The following is a 20,737-nucleotide window of genomic DNA, read 5'->3' on the forward strand; positions in this document are numbered from 1 at the left end:
ATAGCTTAGGGCCTCACTCTCTTGGGGCCCCCCAAAAAAATTAAAGGAAAAAACACACCTGGATGTACATTTCCAAAATATAAGATAAAAACCAAATAAAATAAAACCTACATACAGTTTGAGCCCTAAACGGCCTCGGTCTTGTATACCCGAAGGAGCGTCTCCACCCCCATTGTTCAGCCTGGACACTGAGATCCAGCGCTGAGGGCCTTCTGGCGGTTCCCTCATTGCAAGAAGTGAGGCTACAGGGAACCAGACAGAGGGCCTTCTCGGTAGTGGCGCCCGCCCTGTGGAACGCCCTCCCATCAGATGTCAAAGAGATAAAAAAACTACCTGACATTCAGAAGACATCTTAAGGCAGCCCTGTTCAGGGAAGTTTTTAATATTTAACACTGTACTGGTTTTAACACTTGATTGGGAGCCGCCCAGAGTGGCTGGGGAAACTCAGCCAGATGGGCGGGGTATAAATAAATTGTTGTTGTTGTTGTTGTTGTTGTTGTTGTTGTTGTTGTTGTTGTTGTTGTTGTTGTTATTATGTATTTCTTATTAATATACTTCTTAGTTATATTTCAGTTCAACAATTACTTTGATAAAATACCTATTTTGTTTTGTGAAAATGGCTTTAGCTACCTATTAGGTTCATAAATTACCATATAGCATATATTTAACATAAAAAACACCGACAATTTGTTGTTGACAAAGGACAGCTGGACATATAAAGGGCCACACTACCTTCAGTAGCATAGGGCCGCATCAAACCTAAATGCAGCCCTGAGCATCATACAGATAATTTTAACTCTGGATTTTTCAAGCTGGTCTTTGACCGTAATAAATTTCATGTTTCAACCCTAGATTTCCAAAGGTTCTCAGTTTGCCCCTTTCTCCCTGTGGGCAACTTAGAGGGGCTTTTATTGTATCTTGCTGTGTGTTCTTCATAGCTCATTTTCAGAAAGCAATGACTTGTTTTGCGATTAAGCAACCCCTCTGATAAGAAAATGGTAAACGGTAAACTCTTAACAAAGGCCACCCCCACCCCAACAAAACCAGCATATGTGGTGATGGTAGGAAAATTAAGTTTATTGGCAGGACAGTTTCACCCCCACTCTTTACCTAAATGAATCATCACTTGGTGTTTTGGAACGTCCTCCTGGCTCATTGACTGTATGACAGAAAAGAATGGATGCCTTTTCTGGATTACATAAAGAAATACTATAGTATGATGAACTCGTGAGCAGGATTTGAGCTATGAACAACAAAATTAATTAGATTCTAATATCATGGTTATGATTGAATAGATAGAAGATAGGATGCCGCAGAAGGGAAGAAACAACAACATCTCCATGGAAAATGGGATAGGAAGTTGATGTCTACCCAAATGATGTCTACTCAGAAGTAAGCCCTGCTCACTTCAGTGGGGCTTCCTCCTGGGTTAAGTGGGGTTGAGGATCGCAGCCTTAAAACCGTATTTGTAAACCTATTTCCTTGTAACTGGAAATGTATCTTATTTCGTCTTTACAACATTTTATTTGCTTTTCCTCGCTGTAATGAACTGTGTTAGCCTTGGGAATTACCTGGATAACATTCTTCAGAATGGCAGACTTGACACTGGCAATTGGATTTAAAGAGAGATTCTTTTTAAACTTAAAATATGTATATATATTCATTGGGGAACGAGGTCACTGAGTGGTTCTTTCAACTTCTCATCTTAGTCCTGATTATTTGTAAGGGTGTTTTCAAAAGTCTCGTCCTGACCTGCAGCGCTTCTGGAAGTCTGTTTGGTTTGTCAGCTCATTAATTTTCAGGGCTTTAAAAAAAAACCCCAAACCACCACTCCCATCCTCTGAAGGGAGGGAAAAAGTATTACTGTACTAGTTGTCATGCATAAAAATTGAAACTCACATATGAACACCTTCCATGAGTGTTGTTATGGAACTATCCTTGCAAGTGTTGATAGTGTGGTAACATTCTCATTGTTGTAAGCTGTTTTGAGCGTGATGGTTTTGTGATAAGCTGTTATTGCAAAGGGATCATGGCCATGGTGTTCTGATAAGGAATACAATTGAATGACTTTGCCATTCCTTCAGTCTTCCTTTCCTCTTGGCAGGTTTGACTTCCCCCAAAACATTATTTTCTTCAGTAGCTGACTTTAAATGGAACATTACGCTTCCTGCTGTGTTCCTTAAGCTTTGCACAATGAAAATACGACATTACACGGATGGTCTTTGCAAAGAAGGGTTGCTTTTCCTTCCGTGAAATTCCTGTTGCCGCCCTGGACTCCTTGGGGAGGAAGAAGGCAGGGTTTAAATATAATGAATAAATAAAACAGGGAGTGTTCCAGTGAAATAAGAAAAAGGATGAGGTCAGTGGGATGTGCCCCCCGCTCCACATGCCGTACAACGCTTGGGTCTTGGGCAACCTTGGTTTTCAGAGGACAAATGGGTTCTGAAGTACTGTACTTTTTCAGTGCAGGGGCGAGGAAGACATCTTAACTGGATGTAGGGCAAGTTTTGAAACATCTTTCCATGCCCAATAGCATTTAGTTCTTGTAGGACCCTAACGAAACAGAGCAGTTGTTAAATCAGCAGACCTGGAGGTAAATTTGGAAACGACGGTAGATACAGAGTCCTTTTGGGTTACATTGCCACACGGTAACTAATATGAAGTGGAACAGGTGCGGGGAACTTGGGCCCCCAGATATTGATGAACTGCAACTCCCATCAGTCCCAGAAAGCATGGCCAATGGGCAGTTCTGATGGGACTTGTAGTTCAGTAACATCTGAAGGGCCGGTGGTTCCCTCACACTTGGTGTTGGGAGTGTGAAGCAGATCAATGGTCTGTTTAGCTCAGGCTTCCTCAACCTCGGCCCTCCAGATGTTTTTTTGGCCTACAACTCCCATGATCCCTAGCTAGCAGGACCAGTGGTCAGGGATGATGGGAATTGTAGTCTCAAAACATCTGGAGGACCAAGGTTGAGGAAGCCTGGTTTAGCTTTACACTGATTGGTCTCAACTATCCGGGGTTTTAGATAGGAGCTTTTCTCAGCCTTACTTGAATATGCCAAAGATAGAACATGGGCCTATTTGCATGCAAGGTCTGTGCTCCGCTAGTAGTTGTGTCCTCCGAGGTATTCCTCAACGTGTTGGATCTCTGTGATTCTCACACAAAGGACCTTCATCTTATGTGGAACTTACCCTCTGGGTGGAAAAATATGCTGTGCTTCAAAGAAGCTGTGCAGAACAAAGAGAATAATATCAGCTTCTAAACTATAATTTTTGCCCTCTGGAAGTACACAGAAAAGTTACTAGGAAAGTAGCACATAACAATTAATACTTTTTTGTATCAGTACATTAGCACTGTTAGTTCGTGACTTATTTTCCATAGGAACTTAACTGTGTCCTTAAATCAATGACCCTGATTGTTTTTCAAAGCCAACTTTGGAATTTGGTGACTCTACCAGCTTCTTATAAAAAGCAGCTAAAAATAAGGGAAGAAGGTCCACAGGTAACGTAGTGTACACAAGTGGTTCTCACTGAGAAAACCAGTGATGGCTCGAAAGCTTCCCTGCTTCTAAGTTTTCCTTGCAATGAGCAGGTGAAAGCTGGGTCCTCTCTAGTGCACTGATTCTCATTGTGAATTGAACATCTCTCTTAAAGCATGCCCCAGAATCCCAATCGTTGTACAGACAGCTCAGTAGCTCATTTCAGATGGAATTATCTCAGTCCAATAAACTGGTTTATTAGATCAAGATCAAATGTTGTGTCTGCACACACCTCCTTTCATTAGTGGAAAACTTTTGCAGTTCATTAACTCAGTTTCCTGTTGCATTTGAACCAGGAAACTGTGGTTTGACTTCTTACTATAAACCAGGGTATTAAACCATTTCCCCGATTCAGATGTAATGAGAAACTGGCTTAATAAATAGTCTATGTTTTACATTAAGCATGTGAGAGAAGGGAGGGTGATGGTGGAGTGTGTGGACACAATGCTTGATTTTGGTCCAGTAAACCGTGGTTTATTACGCAGAGTTCATGATGACTGAGCCAGTCTGATGCGGAAAGTGATTTGTGAAAGTGGAAAGCTGGGAAATTAGGGGCACGTCACTCACAGTTGTTTTGTCTTGCATGTAGAAAACAAGCGGGAGCTGAAGCCTTTTCAAAACAGTCACTCATTGCACTCAGATGCAGGTAAATGATAAAGAATTAGATTGTTCGACTGTCTCTCCCATCTTAGATGATGTATGTATCTGCCACCTGGGGCTTGTGAAATGTAATACATTATTGCTTGTACTGTAATGCATTTGCGATACTTAGATGGAAAGTGCTATTGAAGAGCATATTATTGCATTGCCCACGTTCCCAAGAGGCAAAGTTTAGAAATAGAAGTCGAATTTCCTGGCTTATATTGCCTCCTGCTAGGCACTCGTCATTCAAAGAGGCCATGTCCAAGATAGCTTTTAAATGACCCAGCCATCAATAGCAATCTTTTTGCTGCTTGCTAGTTTAACTTGTTTCCATCCTGGAGATGGTTTCAGAATGGGGATGCATTGATTTCCACCTTCCTTGCTTTCAGGCTTGGCGTCTGAGAACTTTTCTTTCTCCTGACACCTGTCCTATTATAATAAGGAGCAGCAGCGGCTTTTTGCTGGGGTAATTGAACAGTTCGAAAAATTACATAGCCTCACACACGACTTTCTTTTCCTTTCTTTGCTGGTGCTTGTGGCAGCAGATGTGCTTGCTTTGGGGCTGTACAAATTGTTGGCAGGAATGGGGAGCCTTTGACCCTCAGGAAGTTGCTGAACTACAACTCCCACCAGCCTTAGGAAGCATGGCCAATGGCTAGGGGTAATGAAAATTGTTGTTCATCAACATCTGGTGGACTAAAGGTTAACAAACTAGCAATTACTTCTTCCCTGAGAAGATTTTGATAATTATTTCAGAGATATATTCACATGTAGCGCTAAGCCAAAGCATGGCTTAGCAAGAACGAACAAGTGTTCGGGGAACCGAGACGGAAAATAGTGTCTGCTTTGCTCCTCCTCTTGTTCTGCTGCTTCTGTGCTTCTGCAGCTATAACTTGCCTTATCAGAGTTATAAGCCACCACAGGCCTGTGGTTTGTTTCCTGCAGAGAACAAACCTTATGCTACAGCTTTTGGGGTTTTTGTCGAGTAGGGATGGGCTAAACTGTCAGTTTCTGTTTGTCTCGTTCCCTTTCTCCCATGTTAATTTCAGTTCCCCACATTTCTACATCAGTTTGCATTAAACAACAACAACCAAAAAAAAAAAACAACCTTCAACAATTCACCAGCATTTTAGTGCAAATTTCTCCAATATTCAGCTGTTCGTATGCAATTTTTGCCTAATGAACACATTTTTTGCAATAATATTCTCTAACATAATGCATTTTTGTATGCAATTTTCACTAATATATATGCATTTTTAGGCATACTTTATACCCATTTTTGTACCTTGCAAAATTTGTGAATTTTGAAGGATGGCTGTGTTTTGGTTTGTGTCTTATTTTGGAAAGTGCACATTATGTATGTTTGCCCTCAGTGTGAACTGAATCCCATCCCTAGTTAGGAGTGAGGGAGGTGAGAGGCAGTGTGGTGCAGCAGTTAGAGGGTTGGAGTTCAAGTCACCACACAAGACCAGAGTTCAAGTCACCACACAGCCATGAAGCTCACCGGGTGACCTTGGGCCCGTCAGTGCCTCTCAGCTTAACCTACCTCACAGGGTTGTTGTGGGGAATTGAGAAAACCATGCATACCACTTTGAGCTCCCTGGAGAAAAAGTGGGATATAAATGCAATAATATTTCAGTCTGCAACCGAAATAAAGTCTGATACTGATACTGAAGTAAGCAAGTGAGTGAGCTTATTTGGCTAAGTGGTCAGAAGGCTAGGCTGCATAAGGGCTATGAAAAGGAGCAACTCCTAGCTGCAGGCTGTCTGGGGTCAGAGAGAGTCCTGGATAGAGGTTTGAGCCTTTCAAGAGAGCCAGTGTGATGTAGTGGTTAAGAGCGGTAGTCTCGTAATCTGGTGAACCAGGTTCGCGTCTCCGCTCCTCCACGTGCAGCTGCTGGGTGACCTTGGGCTAGTCACACTTCTCTGAAGTCTCTCAGCCCCACTCACCTCACAGAGTGTTTGTTGTGGGGGAGGAAGGGAAAGGAGGATGTTAGCCGCTTTGAGACTCCTTAAAGGGAGTGAAAGGCGGGATATCAAATCCAAACTCTTCTCTTCTTCTTCTTCTCCTTCAGTCAGGCCAGGAAGCAGGAGATTCAAGTGTCTTAGCTGGGCTTTCATTCTGAGACCCATTGCTGCAGCTCTCAGGGGTGGGCAGATCTCAAGTGTGCAAAGGATCAATTTTTGTTGACATGGCATACTTGGAGTCTTAAGATCCACCAAAGGGACTCAGTTTAAAACGGTGTGCTTTTGGGGAGAGAAGGGGTGATCATAGCCTAGGAACAGGGTACCTTTTTATTCTCAGTAGCAGAACTGAATTTCACAGTTCTCTCTCACAGAAAAGGCACTCCTGGCTCTCTTGATTCTAGCAGACTAATTTAATGTGGCTGTTGCTGCTTTTAAGCAAGTGTAAGGCAAGAAAAGGGGACGCCGGTGCCGCTGTGGTGTAAACCACTGAGCCTTCGGCTTGCCGATCGGAAGGTTGGCAGTTCAAATCCCCGCGACGGGGTGAGCTCCCATTGTTCAATCCCAGCTCCTGCCAACCTAGCAGTCTGAAAGCATGTCAAAATGCAAGTAGAGAAATAGGTACCACTCCGGCAGGAAGGTAAACGGCATTTCCGTGTGCTGCTCTGGTTTCTCCAGAAGCGGCTTAGTCATGCTGGCCACATGACCCGGAAAAACTGTCTGCAGACAAACGTTGGCTCCCTTAGCCAGTAAAGCGATATGAGCGCCGCAACCCCACAGTCGTTTGCGACTGGACTTAACTGTCCTTTACCTTTAGCTTTAAGTCAAGAAAAACTCCATCTGCCACAAATTCCCCAGAGATCTGGAAGCCAGTCTCGTTTCTGCCTTCCCCTGATATGGCTGTGAAGTAAGGCAATGTGGCTATCGTGGGAGATCCCCTTGGTCATCATCGCAGCTTTCTGTTTCAGAGAAAGAAACTCAGCTTCTCATCCTGACAAACGCTTTTTAGTTCTGTTCAGCTACCCTAAGGAGTGCTAGGCTGTGATCTGTCCAGCTCTAGCACTGAGTCTGACATAATGCTTGAAAGGAAGCGGTCTCTCTCCTCTTGGGAGCTGTTTTGCTCTTTTCCGTATCTGGTGAGACCTGCCAGATCCCTTGATCTGGGTCCAGCTCCAGGCAGGATAGAGGAGTACTCCCTAGCACTTTCAAACATTTGCATCCCTCAAAAGCAGGCAGAGAATGTTAGATACCCAGCTAGCGAGGGATGGCCATTGGCCATGGCAGTGTCATCACTGGGAGTGTGAAGTTTTTGCCGTATTTAACCGCCCAGCAAGCAAGTTTTGCAGGAGGAGGCTCAGCAAAAACTTAGGCATGTGTTTATGCAAAAACCTGAAGTTATGAGCAAAGATTCCAAGTAGCTTGGTTTGTGCAGGTTTCCGCTGGGAGGTATAGCCAGAAAATCTGCTTAGTTTAAGAAGTTGTGTGATGGTTGATTGCATTCCTGGATTTGCCCACCCTCCCAACACACAAACACAAACACACACCCCTTTCTCAGAAATACTGGCTCTAATGAAGGTATAAATTGACATCCTGCTCTTCCAAGAACCACTTCCTCTGGTTTCTTTTCTTTTTTAACGTTACAATATTCTTAAATTCCAGTGGCTGCAAACAAGTTTCTAACACAGTGGTTACAGTTAGTGCCACCTTCTGGCATGAAACCTGAGGTGTATAACTGGCGCAAGAGGCTAAGTGTGTGTGTGTGTGTGTGTTTAAAGACTAGATTGGAGAGGATCAATAGGTAGGAGTGTTGCAGTAGGAGTGTTGCAGCAGTAGATTCCCCCATCGGCATCAACAGTATTTGCAAGCAGTGAGGCTGAAAAGTTCTGTTGCTATTAATGAAGCTCTTTCTAGAGAGTCAGTGGTGTGGTTGTGGCTAGATTTCACCTTGAGATGTTTTTTGTTTCATTCCTTATTTGGGGCATGGTAGGTAGGGAGGAGGCAGTTGCATGTACTTTGGCAGTTTAACTTTCTTCAAGCATGCAAATAATTTTGTGGTTTAGCTGAGGAGGGCTAGGCACTGTCTCAACACCATTCAAACCCTCTTAACTCTGATTTACTTGGACTCTAAGGGAGATCTCTCAACCCTCTGCATGTCTAACTAGTCCCAAAGGAGATGAGAATCTGAGAATGGGAGGGATCCTAAACTATTGTTTCCCAACAATGGAGGGTCAGGGGAGAGGGCTGGCAGATCTGTTTTGTCTTCTCTGTTATCTAGAGACAGAAGGGGAGGACCTCTCCCCTCCATCTTGGGAGGGGGGCATCTTCAGGCCCCACATCTATTCCTTCTTCTTCCACTAACCAGGATTTATTTTGGGCCAGCCAGAAGACAGCTTTAATACCTCATTGTTTAGTGTGACTTTTCTGAAGCATTTGGCTTTGTTAGTAGTTGGGACTTTTGGGGGGAGAATCAATTGATGCAATTGTCTTGGATGATCACCTTAATGACTCACCTGCCACTATGCTTGAATGTGGTAAATGTCAGGTGCAGTGTAGCCAAGTCTCAGCACAACAGCCTTCTAACACATTATTATTTTAAATTTTTTTGGTAAATGAAGTCCTTGTGGAAAATGAGCAAGTTCCTCTTTCCAGCCAGTTCATGCACGTATGGGTCCAAATTGATTTTGCATGAAAATAAAGATGCGTTCAGGGTGGTTCTGAGCCAACAGGGGACTGATAAATGCCCTGAAATTTCCAGGACACATGGGACAATGCTCTCTTTATCTTCTTCTTCCTTGCGACAGCTGGTTTTTATCTTGCGCTTATCTTGCGCTTTTCAGTTTTGTACAAAGGGTGATGAGGGAGGGAAGTAAGCCCAGCACCTTCACCTCTCCAGAGCTGTTAAGCATAGAGTGCTCTGCAGCTGCAGTTTCTCCTCCAAAAAGAAAGCATTGTACGAGATGCTGGGGTGAGTGCTTGGTGGTGTACTGCAGCCGGTGTGGTGTAGTGGTTAGAGTGTCAAAGTAAGACCTGGGAAACCCAGGTTCAGATCATTCCTTCAACTATGAAGCTCTCTCTCTGTCTCTCTCTCTCTCTCTCTATATATATATATGGGGACGGATGATGACAATGAACTGAACACCCCCGCCCCTTTCCTCTACATAGAGGCATAGTTCAGATGCAAACAGTAAAGTTCAGACAAGCCCTGAAGTGGAAAGAGGCTGAAAGTTGCTAATATGAACATGAAGGAAAATGTTAGCAGAACCATATGGTATGGAATATGCCAGGTACAATTTGTCCTGTGGAATCATTGTTGTGTGCTGGATGAATGGCCACCTGCCATGAATGTATTTATTATTATCATTATTATTGCCCTTTAGTTGCAAAACGTTTTTGTGAACTTATCAGAAAGTGCTATTTCTCAAATGGCATGATATCACTTTTGTACATTTAATTTCCAATTTTTAAGTAGGCAATTAAATGTTTCTATAAAACAACTCTTGGCTGTCTCCACTGAATGTACTCAACAATGCCGTTCAGGGTTCTTCCTTTCTTTACAGGTTTCCCCAATATTTTTGTTCCCCAAAACATCTCATCCCAGAACTGGGCAACTTTGAGATAGTCCCACCACATTTGTGTGAAGGGACCTACAAATCCCTTCCAGCGAGCTTCAGCTTGTAAAGGATGCTGAGAGTTGTTAGGAGACACCCCCCCTGTTCCCATCCCAAAGTAGCTTAACAGTCAATCCCTCTTCCCAGGGAACTCTGGGAATTGTTGCTCTGTGAGGGGAACCGAGATCTCCTAAGAACTCCCAACACCATTCAGAAACTATAGTTCCCAAGAATCCTTGAGGGAAGCCATGTTTGTTTAAAGTGGTATGATAACTGCTTTAAATGCATAGTGCAGTTGGGGGCCTAACCTAACTTTCAGGGTTATTGTGAGGCGAAAAGAATTCCTCTGTGAATTAGGCATGGCTGAGATGAGGAAGGGGAACTTGGCACATCATTCTGAGCTCCTTAACGTACCAAATGCACTAAACGCACTAGCGTACCAAATGCACTAAATAAATACAGTTTAAATTAAATGAATATAAAAAATAAATGCCCTGCCCATCCTGCATGGGGAGGGAGAATATGCAAACTCAGATGTTCACAGGCTGCTGCTTTCCCTTAATGGTGAGAGAGATCGTGCTAAATCCATTTGGATACAGTGGTACCTTGGATTAAGTACTTAATTCGTTCCGGAGGTCCGTTCTTAACCTGAAACTGCTCTTAACCTGAGGTACCACTTAAGCTAATGGGGCCTCCCGCTGCCGTCGTGCTGCCGGAGCACGATTTCTGTTCTCATCCTGAAGCAAAGTTCTTAACCCGAGGTACTATTTCTGGGTTACTGGAGTCTGTAACCTGAAGCATATGTAACCTGAAGCGTATGTAACCCGAGGTACCACTGTATTATTTGGCTAGAGAAGCTCAATTGATTTTATTTTGTCCCTTCTTCTTTCCTGCTTCCTGATTAAAATTGACCCCAGTCCTGGAAATATTCAAGGACTTACTGGGAATATCATTCATGCAGAATTGTAGAGTTGGAAGGGACCATAGGGGTCATCTAGTCTAACCCCTGCAGTTCAGCAGTCTTTTGCCCAGTGTGGGACTTGAACCCTTGTCCCTGAGATTAAGAGTCTCATGCGTACTGACTGAGGAAGTACGTTGTCTAGTGCTGGTTTCTCTGCATGCTAATTCCTAAGGATTTGTAAATAGGGAAACAAAAATAAAAGCACATTTTAGAAAAAAAATATTTGGCTCTAAAGCAAAAAGAAACTGTATCTCCTTTGGCCCCACTTGCAATGTTTTGCAATAAGTTTTCCTTTTGCTGGAGTCTTACAAAGCCATGAAAAATTATTGAGAATTGTACTCTGAAATGGTTGTTTTTATTCAGGAAGGAGTTTTTTATTTTTTACATTGTTTTATTTTATTTTTTGGTATTTTTAAAAAAGCATTTCTTCCCTTTCCCCTCTAAAGCTGTCATTTTAACTTGAGCTCATCATATTGGTATTCTGCTCTCTCTATGGGTGAGGCTATTGCACCATAATTATTAACATCTGTAGCTTTCATTTGGACGTTGTTCTTGCACAGCCGCTCCCTTTGAAGGCATCCTCCTTACACTCAAAATATTAAGGTCCACTGGTTTTGTTGTGCGAATTGATCAGATCTCTTTGGGCTGGGCGGGTGGTTCAGATAAACCAGCGTGCTCGTCATGCTTGTTTTGAGGCGTGTGCTTGTGTGAATATTCCTTTTTTTCTCAGCACTTATCCAGACACATCCAAGACAACATTGGCTCTCAGCGGCTGCCTAATACATCATAAAACAATTTGTCCAGTCATGTATACAGACCCTTCAAGTGACCCTATTTTCCAGGGTCAGTCCTGGATTTACAGAAGCCGTCCCAGTTTCTGATTTGATCCCGAAACATCCCCTTTTTCCTTGGGACATCCCTATTTTCATTGGAGAAATGTTGGAAGGGATGGAGTTATGCAGTCCCTGAGCCAAGGAGATAAGTAACTATGCAACCTTTTAGAAGGCATCTGTATAGGGAAGTTTTTAATGTTTAATATTTTATTATGTTTTTCAATATGTTGGAAGCTGCCCAAGGTGACTGGGCCAACCCAGTCAGATGGGCAAGATAATATATACATACATACATGCATAAATGAATGGATGGAATATCACGTCCCTATTTTCATTGGAGAAATGTTGGAGGGTATGTGTATATAACCTGAAATGTCAGTGGTCTTAGCCAGATATCTTTCTTGTGACTTAATTTTTTTTGGGATTGGTTTTTAAACAAATACAGTAACCATTAAAAACTTATCCAGCAGTACAACTAATAGGGTTTGTTTCCTCCATTGCTGATAACCAGCAAAAACTGTAGTCCGTGGTGGCCAGAGCCCATTTAGACCGGTGGAGCAGAACACCGCTGTGAGCCCAAACACTAGGCAGAGCCTGAGTCGTTGATAGGCAGAGCCAAATAATTGTCATTTCTTCTCCCTGCATGGTTCTACAAAGGCAAGACTAAAGAGGAGGAAGCTAACAATTTGTGCCACCTTCTAGACTGGTTGCAAATAAGGCAGGCAGGTGGGGGCAGACTGAGGTGGGTGGGGCAAGACTTCATTTGCCCTAATGACCTAGCCTCCACTGGCTGTAGTCATCAATCACTCTGCTCAACTTTTTTTTTTTGAACGACTTTTGTATTAGTTCACAAAAATGTGTTAGATTAGTAGATTAATATCAAAGACAACATAGTTCCTAACTATCATACATGTAGTTTCTTAATCTGTTAATGAAAACAGAACAAAACGTATCGGTGACAAACATTTCAGATTCTTAGTTGCACCTTGCACCAGGACATGCGTTGTGGAGTACAGTGGACCCTCTAGTTACGTACCGCTCTGGATACATAACTTTTGGGTTATGAACGCAGCAAACCCGGAAGTGTATACTTCCAGGTTTAATTGCATGCGCAGAAGCGCTCAATCACGCTGTGTGCGTGCACAGAAGTGGCGGATCTGCCTACGGACTTTTTGGGCTGCGGACGGACCCCTGGAACGAATTAAATTCGTATCTGGAGGGTCCACTGTATAGCTCTGCTTGTTTCTCCTTGTGTTTGCTGCTGTTCTACTCTGTTGTCCTTGATGGTTCTGCAGTTTTATTTTATTATTTTAATGCAAATTGTTTCTAATCCTGACATTTTTGTAACCTGCCCTGGGAACGTTTGGTGGAAGGGTGGACTGTAAGTGCCGATATAATAAAGTGTAAGTGAAGGTTGACAGAATCTTCCGTGTACTTGGGAATTTATTAGGTGTACTCTATCGTCCTTTTTACTAGCATGCAGAGGTCTGAAGTGGCTTCCCGTAGAGTCTCTCTTGACTGACTGTCTTTCTCCTTCGTCAGCGCTCATGATGTCCTAATCTAACCCCGCTTGCAACAGGATCAGCAAGGAGGAGAATAACCCTCTCTGTGGTGTGTGTGTGTGTGTGTGTGTGTGTGTGTGTGTAAGGCATCAGGGGAAACTGTAAAAACAATGACATCAAGGCTATAGTTTTCCATAGACTCTCAACCCCTAGGCTTATAACGTCATTATAGTAGAGCTTATTGGCCCGCCGGCTAATCCCACACCTTTGAAAAGCAGCAGATAGCATTAAATATAGGCCACGGAATCATGTCAAAGACTTTGCACCAGCCGCATGAGCACACGAGTGCATTTTCTGCAGATTGCGCTTTCTAATCTTACAGGGCAGGCAGAATGGAATGGAGGGAGGGAGGCGCGGAGAGAGAGAAAAATGCCGACCTGCATTCAAAGCTACCTAAGGAAGTTCAACGGCCACTTTGCCAAATGGACTGGAGACTGTGGGAGGAGAATAGCTGCGGCATCTTTTACCGGGGTGGCAGCACAGTAATCGCTGTAGCAGCAAGCGAGGGGCTGGCAGGGTTCAGAAACTGCGGTGACGGATGCTGCGGCAAGGCCCAAGGCGGTTTCCCTTTATTTGAGCAAATAGCCAGAAACCAAAGTTGCCCCATAAATAGATGCTTCTTCCTGAATGGACAGTGCAAGGATGCATCATAGCTTTCCTTCTAGTGCTGAAGCCACAGGTGTGTGTCACCGCAGCAGGCAAAAAACTAATGTTCTGTGGTTATCACTTGGGATGTTTCCGAACAGAGCTGGTGGTGTTAGATTCAGTATGCACATCGGAAAAACTGGCTGGGTGTTTCTGTGGTTTGAGCTTTCCCAGGCTCAACTCTTGAAACATAATAATAATAATAATAATAATAATAATAATAATAATAATAATAATAATTTTGAGCTTTGTTGCCTAGTGGGCATAGCTTGCTTACCAGAGACACTTAGCCCTGATAACTCTTGTTGGAAGTAGCCATGAGGCAAGGTGAGGCGATTACCCCATGGACATAGTGGACGTTTTTTATGTGGAGGGAGGATGAGGGGCAACGACTTTAAAAGGCAGCAGAGCTAGTGTCACACAGACCTAAGTTTAGTGAAGGAATGGGGAACTTCAGACCCTCCAAGCCTTCTGCCTGGCCCTCAGGACTCCCCCCAGACTACTTTCTCCCCAGCCCTTCCTCCATGGCCTCCTTGAGTGCTTCTGCCACACCTAGATGTGTCCTTGAACTTTGATATTGCCTCTTGCTTGGCAGGATGGAGAGACAGATACAGAAGCCTTTGGCTTTTGTGTGACTGGAATATAGCCCAGTTTACAAAAGGTCAAGAGTTACATCTGTTTCTCTTCCTACTTTTGCTTCTGGCCTATGGACACTTTCACTACTAGCATGTGGTCCTCAGAAGATGGCCTGTGAAGGAATGTGATCCTTGAACAAAGAAAGATTCCTCTCCCCTTGCTGAGTGGATTGAGTGAGAGATATGACAGTGCGGTGTAGTGGTAAGAGAGCTTGACTAGGGCCTGAGAGACCAGGGTTCAAATCTCCACTTGGCCATGAAGCTCAGTGGATGAACTTTGGCCAGCCGCTGCCTCTCAGCATAACCTACCTCATAGGGGTTGTTGTTGGGAGAATTGATGAGGGGGAGAACGATATATATGCTACCTTGAGAGCCTTAGAAAAAAAAGGTGGGATATAAATGCAATCAATCAATCAATCAATCAGAAAGAACAAGCCCTGAGGAAAAGCTGCTTAAAGTTTCGATTCATCCATGAACATTACCTGGTGACCTTGAGTTAAGCATCACTTTTACCTCGCAGGCCTGCTTTGTTGTTTTATTAGGAATATTTATAAACCACTAAACAATAAAATATAAATAGAGGTGCAGAGCAGGCACACACACACACATTCTTTTTTCAAAAAAATAAAATCAGATACTGCCCATGAGTAAACTCATCTTTCTGGGAAAACCTCAGATTTTTATTTTTTTTAAAGCTTTCAATAAATTGTGTACAATGCTGGGGCCTGTGTAAGGCCCCATCTACAGCATAAATTTAAAGCAGTGTGATACAGCTTTAAAGAGGCTTTGCTTTCCCCAAAGAATCCTTGGAATTACAATTTGTTAAGGGCGCTGAGCGTTATTGGGAGACCCCTATTCCTCTCATAGAGCTACCATTCCAAGAGTTCCCTGAGCAGTGAGTTCCACAAGGCAGGTGACAGTAGTCTGAGCTGCTGTGGAATAAATCTCCAGTTCATTTTGCACCACAAGGAGATGACTCCAGTGCATGGACAGGTATACAAGGGGTGTGAAGGAAGAGAGTTTGATAATTTTGGGTTTTGATAAGATGGGGTTAATTGCTTTTTCGTATGTGTGAAAATCTAAAGGTCAGTTCGTTGGCACTGCAGTGTCTGAGGAAGGGGGAAAACATTTTAGCTTTGATGCTTTTTTCAGTTTTGCAGAAAGAGCTCGGCAGAAGGAATGCCGGACGGAAGCTGCATGTCCGGGAACCCTGAGAACTCTGACACTAAGATGTCGCTGGGAAGAACTTGAATAAGTTGCAGTCTAGGTAGGAATAGCTGTATGCCATTAACCTTCTTATTTTCTTATCCTTTTGCTCTTTCGTTTTGGGTGTGGGTGCTGCAATTTATTCAGATCTTAAAATTCTTCCCCCCTCACTGCCATGATAATACTTTTCCAGTAAACACTTTACAGTGGTGCCTCGCAAGACGAAAAGAATCCGTTCTGTGATTCTCTTTGTCTAGCGGTTTTTTTCGTCTTGTGAAGCAAGCCCATTGAAGGATTAGCGGATTAGCGCTGTTAGCGCTATTAGAGGCTTTTAGAGGCTTTTAGCAGCTTATCTGCTGATCGGATCAGCTGATAAGCGGCTTAGCGGCTTAGAAAAAGGGGGGGGAAGGGAAAAAAACAGCAGGAACTCGCAAGACATTGTCATCTTGCGAAGCAAGCCCATAGGAGATTCGTTTTGCGAAGTTCCTCCAAAACGGAAAACTCTTTTGTCTAGCGAGTTTTCCGTCTTGCGAGGCATTCGTCTTGCGGGGCACCACTGTAAATTGTTTCAGCGTTATGACCTTTTTGTGTGGTTTACGCACCACACACCTGAAAGCCAACCCTCACAGTGGCTGAAGATTCTTTTTAAGAGAGCCAGAAGGTTTGGGGCTCTTTGGTGGAGGCCGCCAGGGCCAGGTGGAGAGAGTGAGACTTCCAGGTGTCAACGGAAACATCATGGGTGTGAGGTGTGGAAAAGGGCAGTTAGGACTGGGACATTTGGTCATGGGAGGGGGAGGACCAGGCACATCACATCTCATGCTCCTGAAAAGAAAGGTAAACATATGTCAAATGAATAAATAAAACCTAAAGAATTAATTCACTTCTGAAATAAATGCGTTTGGAGAGGCCATGGGGACCCTTCCCAGCCTAGTCAAACGCACAATGCTTCTTCCCTGCAGATACACACATGTGCACACACACACACACACACACACACACACACACAAAATGGTGGGTGTGGATATGTTTGTTTAGCACTGGGGTGGGGCCATAGCTTGGTGTAGGCCACATGCATTCAAACCACCCCAGGTTCAGTAATAGACATTCATGTATCTATTTAGAAAATTAGTTAATCTCTCGGTTCAGCAAGGGCCTCTGGGTGGGTGAGACGGAACTCAAGCAGTATACAATTAGAACATTAAATAAGCCAATCAATTCAATTTCGTGCCTAAAAAACCAGCACAGACAGCATTTTAAACCCAGTAATCTTTTTGCAAAGGCAAAATGTCATTCTAAATGCCTGGGGAAATGAAAAGGTCTCTCTACCTGGTGTTGAAAGGCTCTTAATGTAAGTGCCATTTGAGCCTCGGTGCACCCCATAATCAAGTTGCCTATACTGAAAAGGCCCTCTCTGTAGCACCCGTATGACAAATTGATGGAATGTAAGAGCTATCAGTAGCTACTGGCTGTGATTACTTCCTGTTGTACGCCTCTGAATACCACAAGGTTTCCCAAACACGGGTCTCCTGCTGTTTTTGGATTACAACTCCCATCATCCCTAGCTATCGGGACCAGTGGTCAGGAATGATGGGAGTTGTAGTCCAAAAACAGCTGGAGACCCAAGTTTGGGAAACCCTGGAATACCAGTTTCTGGGAATTCAAATGGGGAGATTGCTGTTGTGCTCATGGCCTGCTTGTGGACTGCCCAGGAACATCTGGCTGGCCACTGGGAAAAGAAGATGCTGGAGTGGATGCCCCTGACCTGATCCAGCAGCATTCTTCTGCTTGTATGTACCTTATCTGTTTAGGTGGGGGACTTGGAGAAGATCCAGATAGGGCTTGGAAAGGCCTCTGCCAGTCATTGTAGACAACGCTGAGCTTGATGGGCCAGTGGGCTGACTTGACTTAAACGGAACTTGCACCTTGGATGTTGACTTTGACTGCCCACAGCCCAAGAAGAGCTGTGCATTAGCAGAGCCCAAGTCCTCTGGTGGCAAGTGACCGTGGAGGGGAGGATATTAAAGGGATATAAATAAACAGATGCAACTCAGAGCTGTCTCTCATGGCCTGGCCAGAAGTGACAAGACAAAGCAGCCCTTTCTGTGGCTTCATCAGACACCCTTCTCTCCTTGCTGTGGAAAACAGTATGTAAATAGACAGTGATTTGTCCAGGCGTAGAAAGGGAATCCCATGAATGGCGAATAAAGGGCCTTATCCAACTAACTTCTACTCAGAACAGACCCATTGAAATTAATGAACCCATCTATTACTTTTAGTAGGTCTGGCATTAGATACATCCCAGTTTCTCTCCTCCAGTGTCATCATCGCTGATTGTGGCTGGTGCAAGGTTAGGGAGCAAATGTTACTTGAGAACACCCTGCAGTTGTTTTTGGACTGCAACTCCTGTCAACTCCAACCAACTTGGCCACACTGAACAGGAACTGATGGGAGTTCCAGTCAGATATAGATTCTTTATTACACAGTCAAAAATCTTAAAAAACCCACCCCTAAAACCAGCAACTGTACAAGTGAAATATCACAACATGCAAAATACCTGAAAGTGGGTTGTAATATATAAATGATATAAAATATCAGGAATATAAAAAGCATGCCTAAAATTAGATAAACAATAGGATACCATAAAATATGAAAGTTAAGAGTGAGTTGGGGGATGAACGGACGGACACAACCAGATTAGAAATTGTAATTAATGTATGAGAACAGGATATGTTTAGTTGGGGGGAGATTTCCTTTTGTGTTTTTGCAGCCCAAAAGACAAATCTAGCAATTGCCTCTGCTAATAATTTAGCAGAAACATAGCAGTGCAAGACAGATCTTTGGTGGGAAGAGGTAATTCAAATCATAGAGCTGGCAGGGACCCTGGGGATCATCTAGTCCAACCCCCTGCAGAGCAGGACTATGCCGCTGTGGGGATCAAACCTGCAACATTGGCATTTTCAGCACCACAGTCTAACCAACTGAGCTATTTGTTCAAATCTGCGAAAAAGTAGGCAAGATACTATTCAGAAGTCCTAGCTGGAAATTTTGAAATTTCCACTCTAAAACAGGGGTGAGGAACTTGATTTGTTTGCCAGGCTGGATCCTTATTTCCCCCACTGTCCCACAGGCAAGGTTTGATGGATGGGTTGTCAGGGCTTGCATAGAAGCCCCAACCATCAGCTGATCATTGATGCCTTGCACTGCTCTCTGCAACCCTGAAGACCGCGCTGTGCATGGAAGCTCTCATGATCAGCTGAAACATCTGGAGGGCATTGAGTTGGGAAAGGCTGCCCAAGATCTTTGGTTAGTGGTCTCCTTGTGCACATTGAATATTGATACATGCAATTAAATGGGCATTTATTACATTCAGAGGTGACAGTTCCTCCTGTGTTCATAAGGGCTTGTTGTGGGTTGGTAAGACTATTTTCCATATCTCATAATAGCTTTGCTGTCCCTGGTTGGACACAGCCACTGCTTGTTTGCCTGTGAAGTGTTAGATAGAATCACATCTGGGCTGCCAGGGAAGAGAAGCTTTTGTCTTTTGGAAGAAAGCCAATGTGGCTGTTGGAGTGCTGGGCGGAGCTTTATTTTTTCCGATGTAAAATTTCTGTTTCATAATCCATTAGTAACAATGAATGGATGCCAATGGTGAAGACAACAACTGGCACACTTGGCAGTTTTCAAAGTTTTTAGCTTTGGTTATGAAATGTAAGTGAAACATGCCAAATTGGATCACTTGCCCAGGAAATTTCCCTGCACAAGTTATTCTAATTTTCTTAGGAATTGTTTTCCAGAAAACCCAGATCACTGGTGCTGGATTTGGGCCTTGGAGGCCAGGGTTCAAGTTACGATTCATGCACAAAGCTTACTGTTTGCCTGTGAGCGGATTACCATTTCTCAGCCTAACCTATTTCACAGGGTGCTGAGGAGGCAAAAAAGGTTTGTGTGTGTGTGTAGGTGTGTAAGGTTGGGTGCTCAACACCTGTCACTCTGAGCTCTTTGGAGGAATATGAGTGGATGAAAACATAAGTGTTATGCTTGTGAAAAGGAAGAACACTAACATCCTTTCCGTGAATCTGTTTCACAAGGCCAATAATAGGCACAACAGGTAAAGGTCCCCTGGACGGTTAAGTCCAGTCAAAGGCGACTATGGGGTTGCAGCGCTCATCTTGTTTTCAGGCCGAGGAAGCCGGTGTTTGTCCACAGACAGCTTTCCGGGTTGTGTGGCCAGCATGACTAAACCACTTCTGGAGCAACGGAACACTGTGACGAAAACCAGAGCGCACGGAAACGCCATACACCTTCCCACCTGTTTATCTACTTGCACTGGTGTGCTTTCAAACTGCTAGGTTGGCAGGAGCTGAGACAGAGAAACAGAAACTCACCCTGTCACAGGGATTCGAACTGCCAACCTTCTGATCGGCAAGACCAAGAACTCTGTGGCTTAGACCACAGTGCCACCCACTCTCATTAATAAGCACAACAAATGGTGTTGAAAATACACTGCCATGCTTTGGTTTTGGTTGTTGACCTTTTGGGCTGTTGAATCTATCCAAGGATCTCCCTCTGGACTCCGCTGTGAGTCTTGCCCTACTGCTCTGTTCCAAAATCTCTTTGCTTTCACTTCCTCACTGAGGAGGCACCCTGGGGCTCTTGCTGCTGTCACGCTTGGCACTAGGTTTTCCCCTCTGCTCTCATCTCAGTGGCATTTAAAGCTGCCTTTGCAATCTTGCTCTCTCTCCTCTGCTTCCCTTCCCCCCCCCCCACTCTTCAGTTAAGCTTTGCAGCCACTGATTGGCTTCCTTGGACATGAAGCTTTTCAGATAAACAGGGCTGCACACCTGCTGTTTAAACCCCAAACAGCTTGCTTGGGTTTAGTGCTATTTTGGGATCTGCAGGGGAGGGAAACACTTCCCCTTGGTGTGCTCCTTTCTTTGCTTTGATCCAAACTAGTTCCATGTTACAAGGCGGACTTGTTTTCGTTTTGTTCTGTAATTTTGGGATGAGCTGCCTAAGGAGTCTGTAAGTGGCAAATTATGAGATCAGCCTGCCAATCATTTCTGATCAAAGAGAGTAAGGTGTGTAGGACGGGCATGAAATAAGGGGACATGCAGATGTGATCAAAGCAGCATATTTTAAACT

The 20,737-nt window shown here is 43.9% G+C and overlaps 1 protein-coding gene across 5 annotated transcripts in view; it reads left to right on the plus strand.

The window, feature by feature from the left end:
• ST3GAL4 (ST3 beta-galactoside alpha-2,3-sialyltransferase 4) overlaps positions 1 to 20,737 on the plus strand; it is a 179,959-nt gene that overhangs the window by 25,671 nt on the left and 133,551 nt on the right. For 4 of the 5 annotated variants that reach the window (XM_081171795.1, XM_081171783.1, XM_081171793.1 and 1 more), the window contains exon 2: positions 15,542 to 15,656. The exons of the other annotated variant lie outside the window; for it this stretch is intronic. The gene's annotated coding sequence lies outside the window, so the exon portion shown is untranslated. The remainder of the gene's footprint in view (positions 1 to 15,541; positions 15,657 to 20,737) is intronic. 5 annotated transcript variants of the gene reach the window in all.

This window comes from Podarcis bocagei (genome assembly GCF_964188305.1).
Source record: "Podarcis bocagei genome assembly, chromosome: 15".
Lineage (NCBI taxonomy): Eukaryota > Metazoa > Chordata > Lepidosauria > Squamata > Lacertidae > Podarcis > Podarcis bocagei.